Raw genomic sequence first — 18,683 nt, forward strand, 5'->3', positions numbered from 1 at the left:
ATTTTCACGTGAGTCCTCATGACCATCCTGTGAGGCAAGTATTATTATATACCTGTCTATGTCATAGTGAACCACAGGTTCACTTTCTGTAAGCAACAGAAACCCAATAACCTTGGCGTGAGCCCAGTGCCCTGGATCTATGCTAAGCCCACATACAAAAACATAATTCCAAAGGCTCCTCCAGCACATTCTACTGTGATTTTGCATCAAATTACCCAGCACCCATTCATAGATTCACATCTCATTTTATCAATAAAGAAAGTAAGACAGTAAAGCAAAGAACTCATTGACCTCTCCATTGTCTGACCTCAGGAACCATGTAATTAAGACCACTAAACTGTCCTGAGGAACCAGGCTACTCTGTACAATGTACTCCCCAACTGTGAAGGAAGAATAGTGCCCTAACACTCCTCCTATCGGCCCCACTCTAGGTAAAGCCCACACACCCCATGACACAGAGATCTGAGTGACAAGACGGGAAGGTGCCAAGTAACTATTAGAACACCAGCTCTTGGTGCATCATCTTCTATCTTCTAGCATAGTGATAGAGATCATTTCTCAGACCTGCCTCAAAACCAGGATGTGGGAGGAATTTTAGCTACAAAGCTAAAGTTACATTCCCTCCTTCTAGGTTCCTAACCCCTCTTCTCTTACCCTCTGTATTCACTCTAAGAGCAGGAAATAGTGTAATCTACACTGTGCCCAAAAAGAGATCAGATAGTGGGCAAGAAACACCTCCTTATTCCTACACCTCATTTGTCTCTACAGGAGGCATAAGGGACCCAGACCAAGAAGAAGCACATTTTGATGAGGGCTAGCACTTCAGGAGAGGGAGGTAGTGGGAATGGTAGAGATGCTATTCTTAAATTCTACTTCTTTTCCTTATCCTCAGGTATTCTCTGTCACTTCATCTTCATAAAGGCAACCTGGGAAATTCAGGCTCCAGGGTAATGTGGTCTGAGTTGGAAGAGAAAGCCAGAGTTGGGTGGGAGGTAGAGGAAGGAACAGAACTCACTGCACTCTCCTCCTACTCTCAGGGCTATTCAAGGAAACACAAGGCCTTACCTATCAGCTTTCACACAGTAATTAATTACTCCAAGTCAAGGGTTTTGGATCAAGTGAAAGACAACTAATATTAGATGAAATCAGACCATATACACTTCCAAACAGAGCCATGTTAGCATGAGTATGTGATCGAGGGGTAGGAATTACTTCTGGTGAAATTTTGAACAGTAAGATAGATACCTGTAGGCTTTTCTCTCAATGCTGAAGATTAAGAGATGCTGACTGATCTCAGCCTGCTTCATTGCAATTAATGATTCAATCCTAAGGAAACCTGAGAGTCCAATGTTGAGCACATCTCCAACTTGGCTCACACGAGAGTTCAAATGCAACAAGATACTGGTCCTGGGTGCACCACCTCATCCCCATCCCCCATTACCAACTCCCACTGATCTATATAGCATAGTCACAGAATTTTATTTTTTAAATTATTCTCAGTGTCAAAAGCATCATTTTGAAAACCCCAACATTGCTAGGGCACTCAACTCCCTTTCTACCACCCCAACCTACCGGCAGTTCTCAAGCCCCCCAAAAGGCCTGACTCCATTGAATATTCCCAACTTTCCTATCCTTCCCTCTTCGAAGTTCCCTACATTAGCACAATCCTTGCCTCTACCTTACCTCCCCATCTAAGAATGTAACTCCAGAAGTTATCCCCCCTCTCCTGTATTTTCAGTTGCTTTTCTCTCTACCGGTATTTAAACATGTTATCTCCAATCTTAAAAAGAAGGGGAAGGGGAAAATCACAGCTTTTTTTTTTTGATTGAGGTAACATTAGTTTACAAAACTGTTTAGGTTTCAGGTTTACAGTTTCTCACCTCAACACCAAACTACACCTGCCCTTTCTTTCCCCCTGAAAACCCCACTTTGTTATTAGAGTATAAGGGTTGGTCTTTGTTGTGTTTAATTGCTTTGGCTTTCCTTTATATTCACAAAAGAGTAAAAGCATATAGAATTTCCTTTCTCCTTTTGACTTATTTCACTCAGGATAATTACCACAAGTTCCATCCATGTCAAAAATGGGAAGATTTTATCATTTTGTGGCTGATAGCATTCCATGGTATATATACCGCAGCTTTTTTATCCATCCATCAATTGTTAGGCACTTGGCTGTCCCCAAATACTGGGGACAGTATTACTGCAAATAGTGGTACAAATTAACATAGATGTGCATATATCTTTTTGAATTAGTGTTTTCACACTCTTTGGGTAAATACTCAGAATTGGGATTACTGGATCATATGGTCGTTTTATTTATAATATTTTGAGGAACCTTCACACTGTTTTCCAAAGTAGCTACACCAATTTACATTCCATCCCCACCAATAATGCATGGGGGCGGGGGTGTTCCTTTTTCTTCACATCCTTGCCTATGTGTATTATTACTTATCTTTGTGATAACAGCATTTCAACCATTGAGAGGGAAAAATCTTGTTGTGGTTCTGATTTGCATTTCCCTGATGATAAGTGATCGCAGAACATCTTTTCATGTCTACAAGTCACCTGTATGTCTTCTTTGGTGTAATGCCATTTAGATCCTCTGTTGATTTTTTAATTGGGTTTTTATTGTTGACTTGTACAATCTTCACTCCTTTCTTTATGCAACTAGTTTACAGCCCTTTCCTCTCTTTAACAGTCATTTTAAGTTGTCTATGCTTTTCTCTATCATTCTATTCCACCTCCCACTCATTCAGAAACTTCTTACAATCTTGTTTCTACCCCCTCCAAACTTCTCTCTGTGGCTGAATACAGTATATTACCATTCAGATATATCTTACATCACAGCCAGGTAGCACTTTTCACTGGTGATACTTCTGAATTGACTCTTACCTTCCAGGACATCACATACTCAGATTTTCTTTTACACCTCTATCCACACCTTGTTCTCCTTTAGAGTTCCTCTTCCTCTCCATATTTCTTAAATGCTTCTTCAGGGTTTCATCCTGAGTTTTCTCAGTTTGCTTTATACAAGTTCCCTGGGTGAGCTGACCCATTAAACATTTAAGCATCCAGCAGATCCAGGACACAGGGAAGCAGCCAGCAGACGCGCCATATTTAGACAGGGAATTCTGCATGAGTCCGGACCTCACCAAAGCTGTTGTGTGGAACTGAGAAAGGGCTGTCCCCACAGTCAGAGATGAGCCGAAGGCCCCCATGAGCCAGGCCCTGACTGTCAATGAGTTGGAGCCGAGAGGGAGATCCAGCAATTTGAAGCCCAGTGGGCAATCCAGCCACCGCCAGGGCAGTCTGTGGGACCTCAAGACCCACCTTAAACAAATACAGAAGGAGGAGATTTTCAGGAACAGCGACCATTAACATATCCATAATACCACTGACCTACAGGACTTCTGGCATAACAGTATTGGACTCGATTGGACCACCAGTTTCCGACATCCCAGAAAAAGCACACCAACGAGATGCCGGCTAGTACCAGCAACACAGTGTCCCAATGCATAGGACAAATTAGAAAACAAGCAGCAGGGAGAAGAAAAATTATAAGCAACCAAGCACGTCCCCAGGGAAAAGACACACCACAAGAAGACAACCAAATACCAGACTGCAACAATAGTGACTTAGAGAAACTTCTGAGTCTTCCTGATAGAGAATTTAAAATCGCCATGATTAAAAACTGAAAGAAGTCAAAAAATATATGGGAAAAATAATCAACGATCAGAAGAATGAAACTGAGTCCCTAAAGAGGAAAGTGAAAGAAATGCAGGAGATCAAAGGATTAATGGAGGAGCTAAAGAACTCTGGGAAAAGCAGTGAAAACAGAATAGATGAAATGGAAGAATGAATAAGTACTCTCAAAGACACATAAATAAAAAGAACCAAAACAGAAAAGGAAACAAAAGTATGAAGGAAAAAGAATGAAGAAAGACTTTGGGAACTATCTGACTCCATGAGGAAAGAAAATATAAGAGTTATAGGAATCCCAGAAGGAGAGGAGAGAGACATAGGAACAGAGAAAATATTCAAGGAAATAATTGAAAAGAACTTCCCAAATATGAAGAAGGAGCTGAAAATAGACATACAAGAAGCAAGAAGAACACCAAACTTCCATGATGAAAGGAAAAATAAAGCAAGACACATAATAGTAAAGTTCCCAAGAATCCAAGACAAGGAAAAAATAATGAAGCTGATGAGATAGAAGAAACAGATAACATACAAAGGAAAACCAATTAGGCTGACATCAGATTTCTCTGCAGAAACACTATGGGCAAGGAGAGAGTGGAGGGACATAGTCAACAAACTCCAAGACAACAAATGCCAACCAAGAATACTCTATCCCGCAAAGCTTTCCTTCCTCTATGAAGAAAGAATAAGGACCTTCCCAGACAAACAGAAACTCCGGAATTTCATTGCGACTATACCCTCACTCCAAAAATACTACAAGGGGGCTTCCCCGGTGGCGCAGCGGTTGAGCGCTGGGTTGTGAAGCTGCCCACGGCCTGCCGCGCCGGTTCGATCCCCGGCTGCTCCCCGGCCACCAGAGGAGGGTCCCACATGGCGCGCAGACCTCTCCTGCCGCCCGCTGCTCCCCTCAGCAGTGTACTTCGGTCCTTCTGCCTGCTCTGCTCCCCGCTCTGGCTCTGGTGAATTCTCTCACCCTCCTGCGCTTCTGACTGTACCCAGTGCATGTATAAACGAACTAACAAACAAACAAATAAATAAATAAATAAAACATGCCTCTATTAAAAAAAAAAAAAAAAAATACTACAAGGAGTCTTAAAGCCAGAACCAACAGAGGGATGAATAAGAATGAAACAAGATCAAAAAAATTAAAAAAATAAATATTTATTTAAAACCAGAGAAAAGACAAACAAAATAGCAAATACAGACATTAACATATCAACATTAACTCTAAATATAAACAGACTAAACTCTTCAATAAAAAGACAGAGTCTCAGGTCGGATTAAGAAACAAAACCCAACATTTTGCTGTCTCCAGGAAACACATTTAACTACAAAAGATAAAAATAGACTGAAAGTAAAAGGATGGAAAACAATCCTACAAGTAAATGGACCAAAAAAGAAGGTAGGAACAGCTAGACTTATATCAGATAAAACAGATTTCAAACTCAGGGCCTCCCAGGTGGCACAGCAGGTTGAGCGCAGTGCTGTGAAGCTGTCCACGGCCTCTGCAGTGCCAGTTCGATTCCTGGCTGGCCAAGGAGAAACCCACATGGCGTGGCAGACCTCTCCTGTCTCACCTGCTGTTCCCCTCAGCAGTGTTCTCCGTTGTCTGCCTGTTCTGCTCCTCGTTCCATCTATGGTGAATCCTCTCACCCTCCCGCGCCTCTGGCCTGTACCCCAGTTCTTGTATAAATAAATAAATCTTAAAAAAAAAAACAAAACAGATTTCAAACTCAAAAAAGTAAAAGGAAACCCAGATGGTCACTACATTATGACAAGGGAACAATACATCAAGAACATAACACTTATTAACATATACTCACCAAATGAAGGAGCACCAAAATATATCACACAACTATTATCATCTCTGAAAACAGACATCAGATAAAATACATATGTAGTAGGAGACTTCAAAATGCCACTATCATCAATGGACAGATCAATAAGACAAAAAATAAGTAAGGACACTAAAGCTCTAAATAAGGATCTAAACCTCATGGACTTAACAGACATCTATAGATCACTACACCCCAAAAAATATGAGTACTCACTTTTCTCAAGCTCCCACAGATCATTCTCCAGGATCGATCACATACTGGGACACAAGACAAACATCAATAGATACACCAAGATTGAAATCATACCAACCATCTTCTCTGACCATGAAGGCATCAAACTAGAAATAAACCATAAAAAGAAGGCAAGGAACCCTCCTACCTCATGGAGATTGAAACCCACACTACTGGAAGACCACTGGACTAACTAAGATTAAAGAAGAAATTAGAAAATACTTTGAGAAAAATACCAGATGGTCTCACTCATAGCAGGAATTTAGAAAACCTAAATAAGAGACCAGGAAAAAGACTAATCAATGCAAAGTAATAATCAAAATCAATAAGCAACTATAAACCAGAGACACACTACGGGGGGAGAGGGGGATTACGGAGGGGCGGGGAGAGGAAGAACTAGAGTCAAAATAAGGGGAGGGGGCAATTGTATGGTGAATATAACCAAAATGAAAATGCATACATTGTACAAAGATGAAAAATGATGTAAGAATTATATAAAATAAAATATTAAAAAAATAAAAAATACTTTGAGTTGAATGACAAGGAGGACACCAATTTCCTAAATATATGGGATGCAGCAAAGGCAGTAATAAAAGGAAAATATATACCAATATACCAATAAAAGGAAAATATATACCAATATATACCAATAGAAACAAGAAAGAACTCAAAGAAACAACCTAATCTCACATCTCAAAGAACTAGAAAAAGAACAATTAAAAAAACATAAAACCAGTAGAAGAAAGGAAATAATAACAATCAAAGCAGAAATGAATGAAATAGAAATGAAAAAAATACAATGCAAAAGATTGATGAAATCAAAAGTTGGTTCTTCGAAAAAATAAATAAAATAGACAAACCTCTAGCCAGGCTCACAAAGGAAAAATGGGAGAAAGCACAAATAAATAGGATCACAAATGAAAGAGGAAAAATCACAACAGATGCAGCAGAAATCAAAAGAATAATCAGAAACGACTATGAACAGTAATATGCAAACAAGCTCAACAATCTAGAAGAAATGGACAAATTCCTACAACTTTACAATTACCCAAAGCTAGATAAAGAAGAAATAGAACACCTAAACAGACCAATCACAAGCAGTGAAATTGAAATGGTAATCAAAATCCTCCCCCAAAACAAAAGCCCAGGACCAGATGGATTTACAAATGAATTCTACCAAACATTCAGAAATGAATTAGTGCCTGTCCTTCACAAACTCTTTCAAAAAATTGAGAAGGAAGGGATAATACCAAACACGTTCTATAAAGCCAACCTTACATTAACACCAAAATCGAGCAAGGACAACACAAAAAAAGAAAACTACAGGCCAATCTCTCTAATGAACACTGATGCAAAAATCCTCAATAAAATTTTAGCTATCAGAATCCAACAATGTATCCATGAGATAATTCACCACAACCAAGTAGGATTTATTCCAGGGACACAAGGATGGTTCAGCATCCGAAAATGAATCAATGTTATCCAACACATCAACAAAAAGAAATATAAAAAACATGATAATATCAATAGATGCTGAGAAATCTTTTGACAAAGTACAACACCCATTTATGATAAAGGCCCTTGAAATTCTCGGGATACAAGGAACATACCTCAACATCATAAAGGCCACATATGACAAGCCCATAGCCAATATCATTCTCAATGGTGAAAAGTTAAAAGTATTTCCATTAAGATCTGGAACAAGACAAGGATGTCTACTTTCACCATTGCTTTTCAATATAATGCTGGAAGTCCTAGCTAGGGCAATAAGACAAGAGAAAGACATACAAGGAATCCAAATAGGGAAGGAAGAAATCAAACTATCACTATTCACAGATGATATGATAATATACATAGAGAACCCCAAAAACTCCTCAGAAAAACTAATCAAACTAATCAATCTGTTTAGTAAAGTGGCAGGATACAAAATCAACACACAAAAATCAGTAGCCTTCCTACAAACAATAAATCTGAAGAAGAAAAAAATCAAGAAAACCAATCCTTTTATTATTGAAACAAAAAAAAAATCAAATGCTTGGGAATAAACCTAACAAAAGAGGTAAAGGACCTACACAAAGAAAACTATAAAACACTGTTAAAATCAACAAGCAGGGCCTCCCCTGGTGGCGCAGCGGTTGAGCACTGGGCTGCAAAGCTGCCCTCAGCCTCTGCAGCGCCGGTTGGATCCCCGGCCGCCAGCAAGGGTCCCACATGGAGCGACAGACCTCTCCTGACGCGTCTACTGCTCCCCTCAGCAGTGTATTTCATTAGTCTGCCTGTTCTGTTCCCCGCTCTGGGTCTGGTGAATTCTCTCACCCTCCCACGCTTCTAACTATACCCAGTGCTTATATAAATAAATCTTTAAAAAAAAAAAAAATAAATAAAATCAACAAGCAAATATAAACCAGGGATACAGTATGTGGGGGGGGAGGGAGTAGGATGAAAACAAGCAGGGTGAGAATTGTATGGGGACTATAACCATGACATAAATGTATACATTGTGCAAAAATGAAAATGATATAAAATATATATAAAATTAAAAAAAAAACATTTAAGCATCCTTTAATTACATTCATAATATTGCCAACTCTCCCCAGAGGTCCATACCCATATATTTGACTTTCTCAATTAACCTGAGAGATATTTCCACTTTTAATTTCCACAGGCACTCCAAACTCATATGTTTAAACTGAAATTAAGCCCCCATGTTTACCTTCATACCTCCCAACTCTCTTTCTGTATTCCTATTACCATGAATGTAACTATCCCATTTTCTATCTTCAACAACTACCTCTCCTCAATTCCAACTAATTATTCCAGAGCTTAGTGGTTTTCTCCATACTCACTGCCATTGCCTTATTTCAGATCCCCATTTTTCTCCTAGAATATTGTAATTTCTTAGGGCACTCAGAATACAGAACTTTAGAATGCCCAACTGTGATTCACCTTTCTCTGGACACCCTACCAGTTATGTCTGACTAAGTTATACCCTAATCCCATCATAGCCAGACTTGAAAGGATCAGTAAAAGACATCTGACTCAATCAGATTCTCTCTCCCAAAAAAGTGGAATTTGTTATAAGTCTGTGAGGGCAACTAAAACTGTAACAAGAGGGAGGTACACAGTAATCATATGGAGCCACACGAATGAATGCACCAAGAAATTCTCCCCTGCAAAAGGAGGAAGACCAAAGCAAGAACAGGAAAAAAAGCAGTGATACCGAACACGCAGATTCCTACCTTCTTGTTCCTAATTCAAAATCCTTCCTGAAGGTTAGCAGCAATCCCACTCCCAGGTTCCATGGGAGACACCCTACTCCCAGCCTGTTATCTTTTACCATTTTCTCCTTGTTTTCAGCTAGATGACTAATAGATGCCTACAGAAAGTCTTGATTAATATATTTGGATCAATTCACTTCTCTTCCTTGGGTCTCAGTTTCCTCATTTATAAAACTAGGAAATGAATTAGATGAGCTCTATGAAGGCAGTAGACATGAACACATTATAGTTTCCAGACAGAGAACTGGTTATTTCTATATTTAGTCTATGTGCAAAATGATGGTCACCACCTGCCCAAGGAGAGTGAAATGTATATTCAGAATTGTTTTTTAATAAACAAATGTTTCAAAGATGCTGAATTTAAAAAATTAATTTAAAAAATCTATTTTTAACTCAAAGAAAGTACTTTATTCATGTCAATTTTCATGTCAATTTTCAACCCATATATGACAAATGTACATTTTTAAATTACCTCCATTTTTAAAGTCTTAAATTAAAACATTTCATTGCAATTTAGCAGATCTCATTAGGCACTCTACAGGTGGAACTGTCCCGCTTCAAATGGGCCATTTCTGAACATTCTTAGAGATTGCTTTTCACTATTCATTCTTATATAATTGCAGGGGAAAAAATATTCACTTTACAACTTCACAGTGAATGTAGTACACTGAGTGTTTAAAAAAAAATAAGTCAAAACCAAAAATTTTTTGCCCACTCAACAGGCTCTAGATAAATTCATAAACTACTGACTAAGTATACAATATACAAAGTACACATTACATCACAGATAAAATACTTGGTAAACAGCTAAATGCTGATAAAGAGTCTGATTCAGTAGGCCTGGGTGGGGCCCTGAGATTTTTTTTTTAAGCCTCTCTGGCAATACAGTTAAGAAACCATGACCCCAGGATCAAGGACATTTCAGATATTTTTGTAATAAAAATTTATATCTGCAGTATACCCAGAACACTTTGAACAGAATCATTAAAAACCTGTGTGTATGTCTAAATTAAATAAATCCTACCACCAGCTTAGAGGTAAAAGTGGTGGTAAAGAAGTTTTACCAAGGTCTGGCTGCTTAGGGAAGGAAGCTAATGACTTTGCAAATTCCTACTCTGAAAATCTGTCACTGGGAAAAACAAATCATATTATAACCTACATTTTAAATGATTATTCAAGATACTGCACAGAAAGCTTTTTGCCAGATAGCTGCTCAAACTCAAGCCTGATGCTAGAAAAGTTGGGCATCAGGCTAGAAAAGCTCTCTATCCCAAGTTTGTTTCAGAAATGGGGTCCAACAAGACATGGTCAGAGAAAGAAAGAGGCAGCTCAGTTGTGGAAATAGAAGTTTCTGTTCCAGAGTTTTTGCAAACTCACAGAATAAGAATGCTGGAATCTAACACCTGAAAATCTTCCCTACTGTCCTAAGGACTCTGCTGAAAGTAAGACTAGTGATAACCCATGCAATGCCCAGTTTGTCCATGGATGGTGCAGTTATACACCTACTGTAGCCATACGTGCTATGAGTGTCATAAAGTTGGCAACATTTCAGATAAATCTCCATGAGAGAGACACCACGGGGTAATAGAAAGAAGAATGGACCAGAAATTAGGGAATTAGTATTGGTCCAAGTTCCACAAAGACAGGCTATGACTGTCAACAAGTCACCACACTTCTCTGGGCCTCCATTTCCTTGCATGTAAGATAAAAGTGTGGCAGTGGAGTAAAGGGACAGATAAATCTCCGACCTTTGGAGCTGGGTATTTGCCCTCTTCTGGCAATTCTTTTTTTTTTTTTTTAAAGATTTATTTTATTTATACAAGCACTGGGTACAGTCAGAAGTGTGGGAGGATGAGAGAATTCACCAGAGCCAGAGCAGGGAGCAGAAAAGGCAGAAGGACCCAAGTACACTGCTGAGGGGAGCAGCGGGCAGCAGGAGAGGTCTGTGCGCCATGTGGGACCCTTGCCCGGTGGCCGGGGATCGAACCAGCGCTGCAGAGGCTGCGGGCAACTTCACAACCCAGTGCTCAACCGCCGCGCCACCAGGGAGTCCCTCTTCTGGCAATTATTAACGAATATGAAACCTATCAAGCAACAGTCTAGCTTCTGTGCAGGAATCTGAATTACCAATTCGTTAAAAGACAACATTGCTGGGCTTCCCTGGTGGCACAAGGGGTTAAGCACCATACTATGAAGCAATCCACAGCCTGTGCAGCATGAGTTCAATCTCTGGCTGGCCAGGGAGCAACCCACATGACACAGCAGACTTCTCTTGTCTCGCCTCACTGCTCCCCTCAGCAGTGTACTTCAGTCGGTCTGCCTGTTCTGTTCCCCACTCTGTCTCTGGTGAATCCTCTCACCCCCCGCATCTCTGGCCTGTACCCCAGCTCTTGTATGCATAAATGGATAAATCTTTACAATAAAAAAAAAGACAACAGGGGCCTCCCCTGGTGGCACAGCGGTTGAGCACTGGGCTGCGAAGCTTCCCATAGCCTCTGCAGCGCCAGTTCGATTCCCGGCTACCGGCGAGGGTCCCACATGGAGTGCAGACCTCTCCTGCCGCATCCCTCTGCCTGTTCTGTTCTCCGCTCTGGCTCTGGTGAATTCTCTCACCCTCCCGTGCTTCTGACTGTACCCAGTGCTTGTATAAATAAATAAATAAATCTTAAAAAAAAAAAAAGACAACATTGCTTTCATATTGGAAGGTGGGCAGTCAAATGATATAAAAGAGGCTCTCTGATAGGTGAGAGCAGGGGTAGGAAAATTGACAAAATATTACTTTTTGGGATGTTCACATTTTACTAATTCAATCATTTACTGGCTGTAATATAAAGGCACATTTTCAAAACTTGAAAGTAAAGAGAGTGTTTAGAAAGTGTGCTCATTCCTTGAAAATCAACCCCTATCTGTCCAGTGCACAAGCGAAGTGACCAGATCTCCTAGGTCTCAGCCTTCAGACTAACTGCCTAAAGATTGCTTTCCTAGGCCTCCCTGGTGGTGCAGTGGTTGAGCGCTGGGCTGTGAAGCTGCCCGCAGCCTCTGCAGCGCCGGTTCGATCCCTGGCCACCAGGCGAGGGTCCCACATGGCGCGCAGACCTCTTCTGCTGCCCACTGCTCCCCTCAGCAGTATATTTCGTCCATCTGCCTGTTCTGTTCCCCGCTCTGGCTCTGGTGAATTCTCTCACCCTCCCGCGCTTCTGACTATACCCAGTGCTTGTATAAATAAATCTTTAAAAAAAAAAATAAAAGATTGCTTTCCAGCCTGAACACAAAACCAAAAGCAGTTTTGAAGACACACTCCTTTCACCTGCCACTTTCTTCATAATTGTATGATTTTTTTTACCTGACTTTTGGCCCTGATTCCCTTCAGAGGTAACTCATTAGGAGCCTTGAACATAATGGCTTATGGTTCAACTCTACATTGACTTAGTCCCATTTTTTTCAGGATTCTGAATTAATGTTTCATCCATACCACAAACAGTCCACTAAAAAATCAAAATGGGCTTTTCCAGTATTTCTCCTGAATGAAGAAAAATATCTCAGTTGGTTCTCTAGATAGACTTAGGGGTCTCTGGCTATATTCTGACATCTACCTTCTCCCAAATGCCCTTTTACCTATTATCTGGAGCCTTTTCTACAGAACAATTAACTTTCTACCACTGTTTTCCATGCTCATGGGTAACATCTGCTTAGGAGTCCTCAACGGCTGCTTCATATCTCTTCCCCCACAATTTACCAGCCTCCTTCAAGAAAGGCACTAGTGTTTCTGATGCTGTTTACCTTCCTCATCCACACACACACTGCTCCCTTAACAATCTGGCATCCTCCTTGAAAAACACAATCAGGGAATCCTAACCAGGCAGGCATGACTCCTAAGCAGATGGCAGGCCTCATAATTAGGTCATTACATAATACCTTTTCTCTAACCAGCTTTTCCACACTTCACTCAGAGACCCTGTGTTGATGAGCTTTATGCTGTGGTTACTTTAAATTGCACTTGAGAACACAGTAATACCATGTTTTGGTTAAAAAAAAAAAAAACACACACACGGTGAGAGAGTTTAGGAGAAATAAGTCAAAGGAAGCTTTTTTGCATCAGTTTTGAGTAGTCCAGACCTGTTAACTTTCTGGGTACCTTGGTCACACAGATTCATGCCAATCCCCAGTTGCACTTGTCCCATTTCAGAACTCATACATAAATGTTATATCATGTAAATCTATTTCTACAGGATGCTCTGCCACATAGAGGTGTCATGTCAGGGTCTCAACAACACATCATCAAGCTGAAAATTTGCATAAGGTGGTGTCATTAACTCCTGTTCTCAGTAAGACCCCAGGTCAGCATTGCATGAAGTTTAAGCTTTGTTCTCCCTTGACCTCTAATCCAATGGTTTTATTTACATTCCTCTTACCCCCAAGAATAGAAGGCTTTCCACTCAATTCCCAATGCAGCTTTCCCACTCTGCTTTTACTTCTACTGGAGCTATCTGTACTCCAAAAATCATTGCTCCCTTCACCCAACATCAAAACTGCCATTACTACCAATCTGTTAGTTTTTTGGAATCTGGCATCTCATACTGATCTCATACTATTTTATAAATAATCTATAGTTTGCAAAAGTCATTCATATGTTTCTCATTTCCTCATTACAATAAATTTGAATTATATTCTGTAGCTTCAAAAACTTAGGTACGGATGTTTTACCAAAAAAGGAGGTATATAATTTAAGATTATTATAAGCCATAAAGAGTAATTAATCTTAGTAATTAAGCAATAATTTAAGATTAAAAGAAAAGATTATTATTCTGTTAAAGATAGGTTAATGATGTTCAGTTGGCATAAAACGCATGATGGGAGATATTTCTGAGCTGGAGGTTCCCATCCCCTCACACCACTTCAGACTCCCCTAGGATGGCTTTGTATTTATGTTTAGTCATCTTCAGTTTCCCAAGTTCTAACAGTGGTGTGAGACAGTGCCTATGTTGGCCCCTGCTTCCAAAGGGCTGAACTAGGAACTAGGGGACTGCCCTCAGACTGTGATACCTAATCCAACCCTCTCTAGAGCTATCCCAATTCCTGTATCGCTCCTGAATTGTTAAATCAAAGTCATGATTTTAAAAACCTACTGAAGATATCAGATATCAAATTTTAAGAATCACTTATCCCCAAAGTAGGTTTGTACTAGATCAAAAGCTTCACATATGAAATGGCATATGATACAAAGGAAGGCATAACATAACCTTTAGGTCAGGTTCTGTAGTTGGTTTTCTAGCAACAAAACTTATTTATGTAATCTCAAAAAAGTTAACTAACTTCACTAAGCCTCGGTTATTATCCATATTTTGCAGACATGGAAACAGTTTACCCCAAGGCTACTGAGACGCATTAAAGAAAAAAATATATGAAAAAGGGCCTAGTACAGTGTTGGGCACACACTGCCAAATTCTTTCCCTCCCTGGTGATTAGAGGACATGCCCTCTGCTGTCTGCTGACAGCTCTTCGAAAAACTGAAAAATACGCAGCCCACAGAACACTGTGGGGATGAATCAGAGGACTGTGAATTAATTAGAAAGCACAGTAAAGAGATCCGGGTGACCACCAATAGGGCAGCTTTCATCCAAGCACTGCATTTCTGAAATAATCATCGCGCAGCTTTTCAGGCTTTTTCCAGGTGAAATGCTTAAAAATGAACTGAGAACAAAGCAGTCAACTGAAAAGTTGTAGGCCTGTGAACATAAAGCAAGATGAGTGGTTGAATGCCAGGCTGGTAATGAGGCAGAAAAGCAGGCAGGAGACTTCTAGAATGGGGAGGCCATGGACTTTGGAGGCACTTACAACAGTGTTAACAGGAACTGTTTTCATAGCTTGGAAGAATGTCACAGAGTGCCTAGCAATGATAATATTCAAAAGGCTTTATAACAACAATGAAGTCCGGCAACATGGGTTCCAATTGTGGCTTTGCATTCACCAAATATGTGGCCTTTAGCTTAAAACTCCTTAAAGGAAAGGAAGGTTTTTTCCTTTACATTTTCTGAATCACCTAGAATAACAGTCAATGCTGAGTAAGTGCTATACTGAATGGAGGAAAAGCTGGTTTCTGAACTCCCTGGACCTCAGTTTCCTCTCTCAAGAAGGTTAGAAAAATTATCACTAGGGTCACTCCAGGGCTCTCACTCATTCCATCATTTTCTATACCTAACAACAGCTCCTCAATTAGACAGATGTCCCAAGCTGCACATGTGGAACCCACTGAGATCAGGATCCTCAGCATGGTGAGTTTGTTTGGCTTTGGTTTTCAAATCTCCACTGGTGATACTAAGAAACAACTACCATTGAGAATTGATGTGCCATCTTTTAAATCAGCAATCTTTTTTTATGAATTATTTTATTTTATATAATTCTTACATCATTTTTTATTTTTGCATAATGTATGCATTTTCATTTTGGTTATATTCCCCATACAATAAATCAGCAATCTTTATGAAATGAGGGAACTGAGGCTGAGTCTTTCCCTATCCTGGCTGGCTGCTCAAATCAGCAGTTTTCATTTTCTAAACCAAGCCTGTCTTATTCTAAGCATCAAGGCTATGGAGTTAGATCTGGGTTCAAATTCCAGTTCAAACACTCTTTAGAATGTGATTCAGCTCACTTATAAAATGAGGGACTACCAGCTACTACACAGAGGTGTTATGAAGATTATGAGATAGCAATCATAAAGCACCTGGCACACATCCAATCACAAAGCACTCTATGTGACAGTGTAATATTGGGGTGAAGCCAGACATGCAGGGGTGAAAGAATTCACCAGAATGGAGAACAGAAAAGGCAAATTTATTGAAATACCCTGCATGGGAGCAGGGAATGAGATGGGAGAGGTTTGTGTGCCAAGGATTTGAGGCTTTCTTTTATACTTGGTCTTCACAGGCTTTCTAAGTTAGGACACTAAGTTTGCACCAGTCACCTGCTGGGATATCTGGTCTTGGGGATTGTCCTTTAACACAGAATGTGTCCTGATCCCTGTTTCTTCATTCCTGGAACTGGGCTGGTTTTTCTGGTCTTGGTGATCTTATGGCCCAGTTCCCATAGCAACTTTATTGATTCCCTTATCTATTCAAGCCTTCCAAACTGGGCAAGGAGTGGGGGCCTAGTTTCTGACTTTATTAAATGATACCCCAACATTCAACAAACATTTATCCCATCTCCCCTCACCCCCTCCTTCCTATGTAATGTCCATCAGGTGGGTGGTCATCGGACATCATCTTCAGCCTTCATAAAAACTCTGGTTACAGAAACCTTTGCTAATATAAAATTTGCTCTATTTTCAGTATTTGCCATGGACATCAGTTCCTACATCCCTTACATTAAGAGGGAAGACTAAACTTATCCTCTTCTAATCAATGACTGTGTTATAATGGATAATTGCCAACAATAGATAATTCTACCCTCAGTGGTCAAAGCAAGAATTAGTGGGGGTGGGGGGAGCTGGGGCATATGTGCATATATAAAACCATCCCTGGTACTGAGTTGTGTGATTCTGTGACTTCTCAGTCCATATATTTGTTTTATACTTGCCATTATAGCTACATGCTTTCTTATCATGCTGGTTTTTATGATACTCCCATTAAACAGATTGGTTTTACTGTGTTCTACATTATTTATTTTTTTAAATGGCACATCTAAGGTGTATATCAAAGTTTACTATTGTTAGGACTGCCCCAGTACATAATATGAAGGACTATTTTATAAAGAGTTCCATCTGAATGCCCCAAGCAGAATAAATGAAAAAACTGCTCCAAAGGCAGCCTCTAATTTTCAAAAGCACTTCCATCGCTTCTTAGATGTCTTTAGGAAAGGTAGAATTAGTCCTGAGGGACATATAAATGATGTGCTCATATGATACACATGAAATCAGTCTTCTTTTGAAGCTTGATCACAAAGTCATTAATAGCGTCATCTGGGTTTAAGGGTCAGAGTTCAAATGAGAAACCAAGAGTTCAAATGAGAACTTCAAAGCAGATAGCAATCCCTAGCCATGAACTGCCTCAGCACTCAGAAACAGGCAACAGAGCACCTGGAGTAGGTATTTCAGGCACATATTGGCAGCTCCCAGTTTGTTTCAAGGCAGCTTCGATTCCATCTCCATAGAGGAAAGCCAAGCCATATGATTAAAAGAAAACCTGGTCCATAAATAATGCGATAAAATACTCTATAGAAGCCAGTTCTGCCAGGCCACGGGAATAAAAATAAAAAATCGAGGTGTGACTCTGCTCAATGTATGGGAAAACCCACAATGGAAGTCATACATGCAGACAAGCTGAGAGCTTCATCCCTGTTTCTATGAGCTAAGCTGAAAACAGGCTCTGTTCTCAAACCAGCAGAGTCATACCCTGCAGTTTCCTCGCTGGATGAGGCATACTAACTTCCTGGTTACTTAAGTGCACACTGAGCTTGTTCACAAAACACCCAGTTTTAGCTGGCATTATCACAAAGCTCCATCAGTAGCAGCAGAAATGCTAAGGATTAAAACAGAGGACATTGGGAACTTTGGTCAGCAAAGGTGCCTAAGAACAGGAAATAGCACACATTCCAAGAAGGCTATATAGAGAAACTGTTGTATGATGAGAGTCTGTATACTCACCCCCAGGTTGCTATTGTGCAGTGCCTGTCCTTCCTGAGGACAAAGCCAGGGCAGTAGTAATTCAGCATAAGCCATCCCCACTAACTTTGTACACAGCCTACTTAAGATAGCAGGCCTAGATGTCTCAACATTAAGATACTTTACTTTGCAGATATAATGACAAATTAAAACAATTTTTGGATTTGCATAATTTCTCTAGTTAGGGACTTCAATACCTAAAAGGGAGCTATCTTTGGCTTAACAATTATTAACTAGATAACACTGGGTATCGGGCCTCCCCCATGGCGCAGCGGTTGAGCGCTGGGTTGCGAAGCTGCCCGCGGCCTCTGCGGTGCTGGTTCGATCCCTGGCTGCTCCCCGGCCACCAGAGGAGGGTCCCACATGGTGCGCAGACCTCTCCTGCTGCCCGCTGCTCCCCTCAGCAGTGTACTTCGGTCCTTCTGCCTGCTCTGCTCCCTGCTCTGGCTCTGGTGAATTCTCTCACCCTCCCGCACTTCTGACTGTACCCTGTGCTTGTATAAATAAATAAATAAATAAATAAATAAATAAATAAATAAATAAAAATCTTTAAAAAAAAAAAACACTGGGTATCAATTTTTCCAAAGCTATATTTTCAGTTTTCACTCCATTTTCACATTTCATCCTAACAAAGATGAAATGAGATAAAGCATAAAAGGGATTTAGTGTCATATAAAAATGGGATATCCCAACTAATCCCCATTCCTAACTACTCTCCTGACCAAAAAAAACCTCACAATTGTTGAAGAGACATGATATAAAACAATGAGGAAAAAAAGGAAGTTGACAGAAAGAAAAAAATGTTTGCTGACATTGGTAGGGAAAGTGTTTTGATATAGATGGAATTTCAGATATATTCTGAAGGATTGGTAAGATTTAGAGAGGCAAATCTGTTTCTTATGTCCAGATTTTATTTTTTTTTTATTATATAATAAATTTTATTGTTATATTCCCCATACAATTGCAGCGCCCCCATTCTGA

General features: G+C 40.1%; 1 protein-coding gene across 6 annotated transcripts in view; it reads right to left on the reverse strand.

Annotated features, from left to right (window-relative positions):
- AAK1 (AP2 associated kinase 1) overlaps positions 1-18,683 on the reverse strand; it is a 177,269-nt gene that overhangs the window by 117,074 nt on the left and 41,512 nt on the right. The window lies entirely within an intron of this gene.

This window comes from Talpa occidentalis, unplaced genomic scaffold (assembly GCF_014898055.3).
Source record: "Talpa occidentalis isolate TD23 unplaced genomic scaffold, MPIMG_talOcc4v2.1 talOcc4.5, whole genome shotgun sequence".
Taxonomy (NCBI): domain Eukaryota; kingdom Metazoa; phylum Chordata; class Mammalia; order Eulipotyphla; family Talpidae; genus Talpa; species Talpa occidentalis.